This window comes from Sciurus carolinensis, chromosome 13 (assembly GCF_902686445.1).
Source record: "Sciurus carolinensis chromosome 13, mSciCar1.2, whole genome shotgun sequence".
Taxonomy (NCBI): domain Eukaryota; kingdom Metazoa; phylum Chordata; class Mammalia; order Rodentia; family Sciuridae; genus Sciurus; species Sciurus carolinensis.
The window spans coordinates 14,695,028-14,704,087 of NC_062225.1; positions in this window are offsets into that span (position 1 = coordinate 14,695,028).

Consider the following 9,060-nt stretch of genomic DNA (forward strand, 5'->3'; position numbering starts at 1 on the left):
TTAGATTTCTAGGTTCAAAGTCATTTTTCCTCAGAACTTTGGGGGCTATTCTCCATGTTCTCCAGAAGTAAGACTTGCCTAAAGAAAATATTCTCATCACCATTCTCTTATGAACAAGATTCCATGATATTTGGCGTTCATATTGTTTTTATAACACAATGATACTCATACTAAAATGAAACTCCATTGACATTATGTTAGAGAAAATATCACATGAGATTTAGAGTTGAATGAAACAAGAGGTTGTTTTAATTTTAGTAAGGTCTGGGTGAAGCTATCAAAGGAAATACTAAAGATCTATTTATAATATTTATTCTTAACAGATAAAAAAATTTAAGTGCTATATAATAATTATTATAACTATAATTTATTTACTGATCATAATATAGTACTTGTATTTGTACTTGTTAGGGACCTATATAACTATAATTTATTTAATAATTATTGTATGGCACTTCCATGTTCCAAGCATACAAGAACTAACTCCTTTAATTCTCACAAGAATTCTGTGAAGTAGGTGATTATCACCATTTCACAGATGGGGAAACTGAGACCTAGAAAAATTCAGTCAATTGCCTAATATCATATGGCCATGGATGACAGAGCAAGCATCTGAAAACAGGAGTGTCCAGCTCTGGAGCTCATACTTTGTAGGAACACACTACTCCACCTCACTGGAAGTTGATTATGGCCAAGGTAGAGGCAAAAATTGCAGATATTTATTCTTTTAATTTTGCTCAGGGGGGAGGAGCTTTCAAGAATCCTCATCCTCTGCTAAATGCTCAGTGTTTTGCTACCCTCTATCAGACCCTTATTGCTATAGTGAAATGACCTGCCTTCCTTAGGCTTTTTGGATTTTACACACACATACATACACACACACACACACAGATACACACACACAGACACACACATACACACCCACATTCTTCCATCTGTGTAAAAGCTGATTATATTAATACTTTCAAAACAGATAACTTGAATCATAATAGAGGTCAACTAAAAATGGAAAACTAGGCCATTAGCCTATTCCTCATGTTACACTAACCCCCAAATAAGGTAACATGAAGTACAAAATAACATGGTGGAACAAGAAAAAATTTTGTTTATTAAAGTAGTGTGTACATAGGCAATGGGTCTCTTTTCCAACACTGTAAGAACATTTTTAAAACATTTTTATTTCATACATTAATAATGTATTTCATACATTATATATTTCATACAATCTGAAATGATAATTGTATGTGTTTGGCTAAATTATGTGTGTGTCTATGAGTTCTTTGAACTGGATCGTTTATCTATTCTCTTGCAGAACGTAGAAATAATTATGTTCACCAGACTACCAAATTCTCCCTATGTCATTAAGTGCTGAAATACTTTAGCCCAGCAGGATTGGGCAGATGTGTTTACCCCTTACATCAGTACTACTGCAGAAGAAGCACTGGACAGGGGCCAACACCTCTGTGCCTGAGGCCAGGGGTCACTGCACATGCAGGGTGTAAGGTCCCCAACTCACTTAACATTTCTGGGACTTGGTTTGTAAATAAGGAGGTTAGCCTAGGGGGCCCTAACACCCTTGAAAATCCAGGGAAATCACTAGATTTTCTCCCTAGAAAATGCCAGATATGTACAGATAGAGATAACATGAAGCATTTCAGAACACTGTACAACCCCTTGAAGCAATCCACATACTTCCTGCTCCAGGTGTCCTGGTGCTATGGTTTGAACATGGTATGAGTGTGTCCCCCAAGACCCAGTGTGCTGAAATTTCTTCCCTATTGTGAGATAATAAGAGGGTGGAAACTTAGACATTTAGAGGTGGGGCTTTGGAACGTGTTTAAGATTAGATAAGGTCAGCAGGGTGGGACCACCACGACTGATTCCTGATGGCTTTATAAGAGGAGAGAGAGAAAGACCAGGAAAGACGTTCTAGTCAAAGGCTGGGCATTTAAATTGTGGTGCCTGGACTAGCGGCATCAACCTTACCCAGAGCCTTGCAGAAACACTGACTCTCAGGTCTTGCTCCAAACCTGATGAACCAGAGGTGCTGGGGCTGTGGCCTGAGACTCCATGAATCACTGAAGATTAAGAATCCCTACCCTAGAGGGTTTCCAACTGTAGGGCATGCCCCAAATGGATATAGTTAGACGCCCTCACGGAGGCATCTGGTGGGCTATGTTTTCAGTCAAGGTCATAAACACTCTGATTTATGTACTTCAGGCTGTAAACACTTGTTTGTGAGCATGTGCCCACTGATGTAACCTTTTGGCGGTGTACCTTCTTTGTATGATCTGCATAAAAAAAAAAAAAAAAAAAATGCCTATGGAAAAGACTCAGGGGCTAAACGGAAACGGCGGGGGACTGGCCAGAGGCTGTTGCCACCCCTGAAGAAAACATGTCTACTATCCTAACTGTGTCTTGCATCTTCTTCCACCTGCTGGAATTCTGATTCTGTTTCCTGGGTCTGAGCCCCTGGAGGACACCAATATCTTCGGTTTTGAGAATTTTATGATGATCGTGATATTTGTGTAAGTAAATTCCTTGGTGGGTGCTCAGAAATATATAATGTTCTTTCTCCTCTTTTCTAACTTAAATTTTGAAGGGGACAACAGACCTGGAAATTAAATATAACCACACCGATAGATGGCAATAAACAAGCGGATGTAGCAATTTCACTCTGAGTTTGCACTACTGTGTCTATGACCATAGGAGGAAGTGGTGGCATTTGGTACGCTTGGAACGAAAGCCCAGGATGAAGGTGAGGAATGGTAGAGGGCATCAGCATGGAGAAGAAGGGTGTCAGGGATGGGGCAGAGGAGTGAGGAGCCCATAGGCCAGGTCAGCGTCAGAGCGTCAACTCCCTGCAGGTGGGCAGTGTCCATACTTGTTGTGGTTTGGATGTGAGGAGTCAACCCAAAACTCATGTGTGAGACAACGCAAGAAGGTTCAGAGGAGAAATGATTGGGTTGTGAGAGTCTAATCAGTGAGCTTACCCTTGATGGAATTAACCGAGTGGGGAGACAGTGGGGTGTGGCTGGAGGACCAGTTCATGGGGGGGCGTGGCTACCGGGTATATATTCTGTGTCTGGAGAGTGGAGTCTCTCTCTCTCTCTCTCTGCTTCCTTCTGGTGCCAACTGCTTCCCTCTGCCACACTCTTCCACCAGGACGTTCTGCCTCACCTGGAGCCTGGAGAATGGAGCCGGCTTCTATGGACTAAGACCTCTGAATAAACTTTTCCTCCTTTAAAATCATTCTGGTCAGACCTTGTAGTCACAGCGGTGAAAAAAAAAATGGACTCAATCAATCCTGAGGAATTATGCAAGGGACAGGAAAAACAGGCACGAGTGCTGCAGCTGGACCCAGTGGAGTCTTGAATGTGAACAAGGAACATTTTTTGAGTGTCAAAATTTTTTTTAGTCAATAACAAAATTATATATCCAACCGGGAATATATATTTTTATTTTTGTGTCTGGAATGTAGGATTTATTGAAAGAAAAAAATCATTAAGGACAGAAACTTACAAACCCTGAAGAGAGCTGCCCTGCAGGTTGGTTCCTGTAGGAAGGCGGGTGGCTCTGGAGGTGTCCTTTGGGTAGGCATTTCAGAACATGCCGAGAACCTTCAGGAATTCTTCACCTCAGAAATTTTCTGAGGAGGAAAGAAATGAATTCTACAGCTTTGAGTCCTCCTTTGCCCTATTAGCCAGAAAGATTCCTCTTTCGACTGCATTGGGCTTTCCTTACATATTCTGTTTGTACCATCTCATCCTGTGATCTGTCTTCCACAGAGCCTCATGTTCAAAAGTGCCTCATGGTATTTCTGTACTCAGAATAAAAAGCCCACAACCTCTTACTGCTGCCAGAACTCACATGGTCCTCCCAGGCCCTTCTCTATTCCCTGTTCCCTCCCTTCTTCCTCCACCCTATGCTCCCCCCCTTTCCCCTTGACTTCCTGCCCCACCCTTCCCACCACACTGCTTCCCTGCATCTTAGAATAATAGAACCTGGCACAAAGTAGAAACATTTGTCCAACAAATGATTCAGATGGGCCAAAGGATAAAGGAAGAAAATTAAAAACCACTGCCATAGGCCATGAAGGTTCATTAAAATCTGGTGATCCTTTTTGGAGGGTGAGAAATCAGCTCTCTAAATGTGCATTTGTTCTAGGTGTTAAGGATTAAAAACAAAGCAACATTCATTCCTTTATTTCTTTGGAACTCTGCTCCCATCCTGTACTCATTTACTTTCCATTTTAAAAATTCGACTTTCATCAAATATCTTTTAAGGTCTGCAAAAGAGTGGAGGAGACAGAACAAAGGAGATTTAAAGATGTGGAAGGAAGTAGCAAGAGAGACTGGAAGAAGTTCTCCAGACTAGCACAGTCCGCTACAAAAGGGGAGCATCCTGAGGGGCCCAAGGGCTGAGGACAGGGTCAGGCCACCTAGGGTGTGGGGACAGTGGAAGGAGCAATGCAGTCCCAGGAGCAGGGGCCAACCTTGCCCTCTTTAGAGAAATGCAGATGCGGCGTAATTTACAGGAGAGCCCTCCTTCTTCACTTGATGGGAATTATATCTAACACAAACCATTTTGAAATATTTGTCATTTTTTCTTGATTCTCTGAACCATTTTCTTTTTTCCCCTAAATCCAACTCCTCCTCCCTCCCCTGAGCTTCCCTCTGTGTGATACAAAAAGTATCTTGGAAAACAGTCTGCACATGTCTATAAAAATGACCTTTTGTTTTTGATGCTGAAGTCTTAATTTTTTTTTTTAATTTTTTAAGTCTTACCTTGTCCTGGAAATGGTAGCAAGAGACAGATGGATGGCCCTGTATAAATAAATAAATTCAGATGGATGGAATAAATCCTCCACTTGTGTTTTGTGCCCCTCCCTGAGCAGAGCTCTGTTGAGAAGATGCACTCAGTTGTCTCCAGAGTTAATAAATGTTGGGATATGCGTGTTGCTGCTGCCAGGCAAACCCTCTTAGTAGAATCCAAAGTCATGGCACTCTTGTTTTACGGTCACCTTTCTTTGCCATTTACATGCGCAGGTGCTACAGCAACCTAGGGCAGCGTGTGCATTGAGTGTGCTTAGTGAGTCCCTGCTCCCTCAGTCCTGTGCAGCAAAGGAAGGGAAAGAATTTTCTTCTGAAATCCAACATCCATTATAAAACTACAAAACAACAACAACAACAAAAAACATGACATGGAAGTCCTGGAACGGGGAAGTTTGTCATCTTCATTATTTCTTACTGCCAAGAGGAGCTCAGCTTAATAGCATCTCGCTCACGGGCACCGCCATAAAAATATGTCTAGCTGAAACACAAGAGCAAGTCAGAGGTAGGCACAGCTAATTGTATTTATGTCAGGTGTTGAGAACAATCAATATGCCCTTGTTTTATTATTTATGTCTGGCCCAGCCGATACACACCTAGTGCTCAATATTTTTCTTAGCTGGTTTTCTTGCTAGAGCTCTGGAACTCTGTGGACGAGGGAGGATGCTCTAAATAATTGTGCTGTTAAGCAACACCCAGGCTTGAAGAGTGGCATGACTGTCTCTGCAACCTGAGTTTCTTTTTCCTTCTTACCATAATAATCCTCTGTTCCTGATCCACAGTCTTGAGTTGTGTCTGAGGGTCAGGTTACCATTTTACATTTCGAGGTGAGTCTTTCTGTATTCCAAGGTTTTGGTTATCTTCACAGGCCACCATCTTTCTTAGCAGGCAACTTTGACAAGAAGGAAGTTAAAAGATAAACAGTCTCTTCGTGTGAGGCCCCCAGAGGTTTTGTGTCTGTGTTGTGGCAGAGGCCATGTCTGTGAGGGGGATCTCGGTGGACTCCTCCTCCTCTCATGGTGCCCTGGCTCTGGTCCACGAGGCCCTCACTGGTTTCCTTGGCAAGGTGGCTCCCTTGGTGAACCTTGCCACTCACACCTCCCCATGGTGGTGTTTCCCATTGGTCCTGGTGCTCCCCGGGCACTGGTGTTTCTCTTCGGATTCTGGCTTCCTTGGTGGCAGCCAACAGAACTTCCAGCACCTTCTTCCATCCAACTCAGTGCTGCCCTTCTATTCCATGTTGGGGATCAAATGATGGAAGAGGCGAGGGCTTTCCTCTGAGTTCCGCCTTGGAGAACGGACCCAGGGTGTTGAGTAATCCCCAGGTGGGACTGAGAGACGACGGAGAGTCGCAGTTGTGGGGAGGGAATCATTGGCTCCTGCCTCCTTATGGGGCTTTGCTTCCTGAACTGGATTTTGAAGTCACTCCCAGCAAGAAGTCTGTTGTGTTCCTGGCGTGACAATAACCCGCCTAGCTCAGCTCGGGGGACAGGGTCCTGTCACAGCTGTAGAATACTCTGTCCCCTCTTTCCCGGCTAAGAGAACCCTCCTACTGCTGGTAGAACTGCAGACAGAACCTCGCATCCTCTTCAAGTCATATCCTATTCCAGGGCACTGAGTGGGAGAATGGGGTGTCTTACCAATACTCCCACCAAATTTGTGCCATTAAAGCTCTAATAATGCTTTGATTTTCCATCATTTCATTTCATATTCTTTGTTCCAAGCTGGTGTTTATCAGCTTTAAATGCATTCCACTCTTTGCTAAACTCAGTAGCTCTTGTGAGGAATGATAGGGTTTAAGTTTGATTTTTGTAGCATAAGCAATTATTGAAGATGGTAACAGTAAAAGCTTTTTTTTTTTTTTTTTTTACAGAGCACTTACTGATGGCTACTCTTCTAGATATATATTATCTCATTTGATATATATTATCTCACTTAATCCTCACAACAGCACTAGGAAGAAAATACTATTAGTATACTTGTTTTATAGAGGAGGAAAATAAAACCCAGAGAAGTTAAGTAACTTGCCCAAGGTCACCCAAAGATAGTGGCATATGAGGGATTTGATACCAGGTAGTCTGGCTCTGGCTTCTAAACCACCGCAGGAAAGGAGTTACTTCAGGCTGAGAGGACATAGGACCTGTTTTTCAGAGAAGTTTCCATAGGTGAGAGGTTGTTTTTTCTCAGGGTCTCCAGGCACTACAGCACATGCAAGGTGCCCCATCTGAAACCTGAGGGCATTGACCACACAGAGAGGAACCTGTAGCATTTCTTGGGTGCCCCTTACCCCTGGCTCTTCTTTGCCTGTCACAGGAAATCAATAGTTGTTTACGGCATCAGTCCTGTATTTTTCCTTATGGATATGTGGAAAATTAATTAGTGCAAGTTTTTACTTGTATAAATGGGTTGGCTTCTCTGTGGAGTTCTATCCTGTGGAACTGTATTTTTACATTTAAACTAGGAATTTTTAATATGCCGATGGCATTTCTGGACACTTTACAGTTGATTCATAATTTTTCTAATTTTGTGGATCGTTTGTTTCTGTTTTCCTTTTAAAAGCTATTATGTTGGTTCACTGAAGATGTTGTAAAACAATACTTGAACTATTTTCTGTACTATGCAATTTCCAAAAAAACACATATGATATTAATAGTATGATGATAAGAATCCTTGTGGTAAATATAAGTGGTGTGGTTTTTGTGACATTTAAATCAATTTTGGTATTTTGGCATTCTTTTGATTTTGGACCTAAACTTAACATTTTAATAATTTTTTTTAAATCTGAATTTGCAACAGAATTGCTTATAAAGATTTTAATTGGTTTCAACTAAGGCACAGATTGCTTGTATAATTGCAGTCTCCCTGTTACCTGTCCCACCTCTCTAACTGGTAAACACTATGCAAAGCTGGATTTGGCTAATGTTTGTAATGCTGGCAGTTCAGTGTCCTTCCTAGCTGGTGAGAAATGCTGGTGTGTGTGTATGTGTGTTTGTGTGTGTGTGTGTGTATGTGTGTGCACAGGCAGGCACGGGCACATGTGCAGTGTTTAGTCAAGGCACCCAGGCAGCAAAACAGAAGAGCCTAAGCTGATGGATACTTCAAAATACTCTAAGGTAGCTGGTTTTCCTGGGCCTCGGTGGTTGGGTAATGCTGTTATTCCCACGTTGAAGACTCACCTTGACACCCACTGGACCTTCAGACACACTCTCTACTTTCTTATAACTCTTCCTCCCTCAGGGACCTTAGCATGCAAGGCGCTTTTCTTGCACACTGACCTTGGTCAGGAACCAGTCCATCAGGCATGTTTTAAATAACACTGAAATTGACAACTGCTCAGTTCACACACCAAACTATTAATACAAAGAGATAAATACATACATAGCTATTTCTTGACGTCGGTGCTGGTTACACAGGAGAGCTCACTTTGTTATAATTTGTCAATCATATCACTTATAATTTCTGTACTTTTCCGTATGAATGTTATACAGATGGGCTCCAATTTACTATGGTTGGACTTGTGATTTTTTTTTTTTAACTTTAGGATGATGCAAAAATGATTTGCATTCAGTAGAAGTGGTACTTGGAATTGTGAATTTGGACCTTTTCCTAGGATAGTGATGTGTGGTACAATATTCTGACATGATACTAGGCTGTGGCAGTGGGCTGTCGCTCCTTGTTAGTTCCCAGACAGTTCAGGAGGAGAGACAATTGGGACTCTACAGGGTGCTATGTTGCCAATGATATTTTTGGACACAAGTATTCAATAAATTAAATGAGCTATTCAACATTTTATTATAAAAATAAAATGTGCTAGACTATTTTGCCCAATGATAGGCTAATGCGTTGTAAGCATGTTTAAGGGAGCCAGTGCTAAGCTAGGATGTTTGGTTGGTTTGGTGTGTTAAGTACTTTTTCCAGGGACGAGAGTATAGCTCAGTAGTATGGCACCTGCTTAGCATGTACGAGACCCTGGGTTCCATCTCAGCACTGCAAAAATACCTAACTATGTAAATAAATACAACATTTTCCATAAGACATTTCCTAAATCAGGATGTGGGCCCATCATCAGGGGAGGGGTATCTGTATTAGAATACAAGTGATTATTTTTTAAATAACATGAGAAAAATAGTGCTACCCTATATCAGCTTGCCGCAGCCAGATGGGTTGACTGGGGGAGATATAAGAGGGCCAGGCACTCCTCAGTAACAAAGCTCAGAATGTCTGTTTA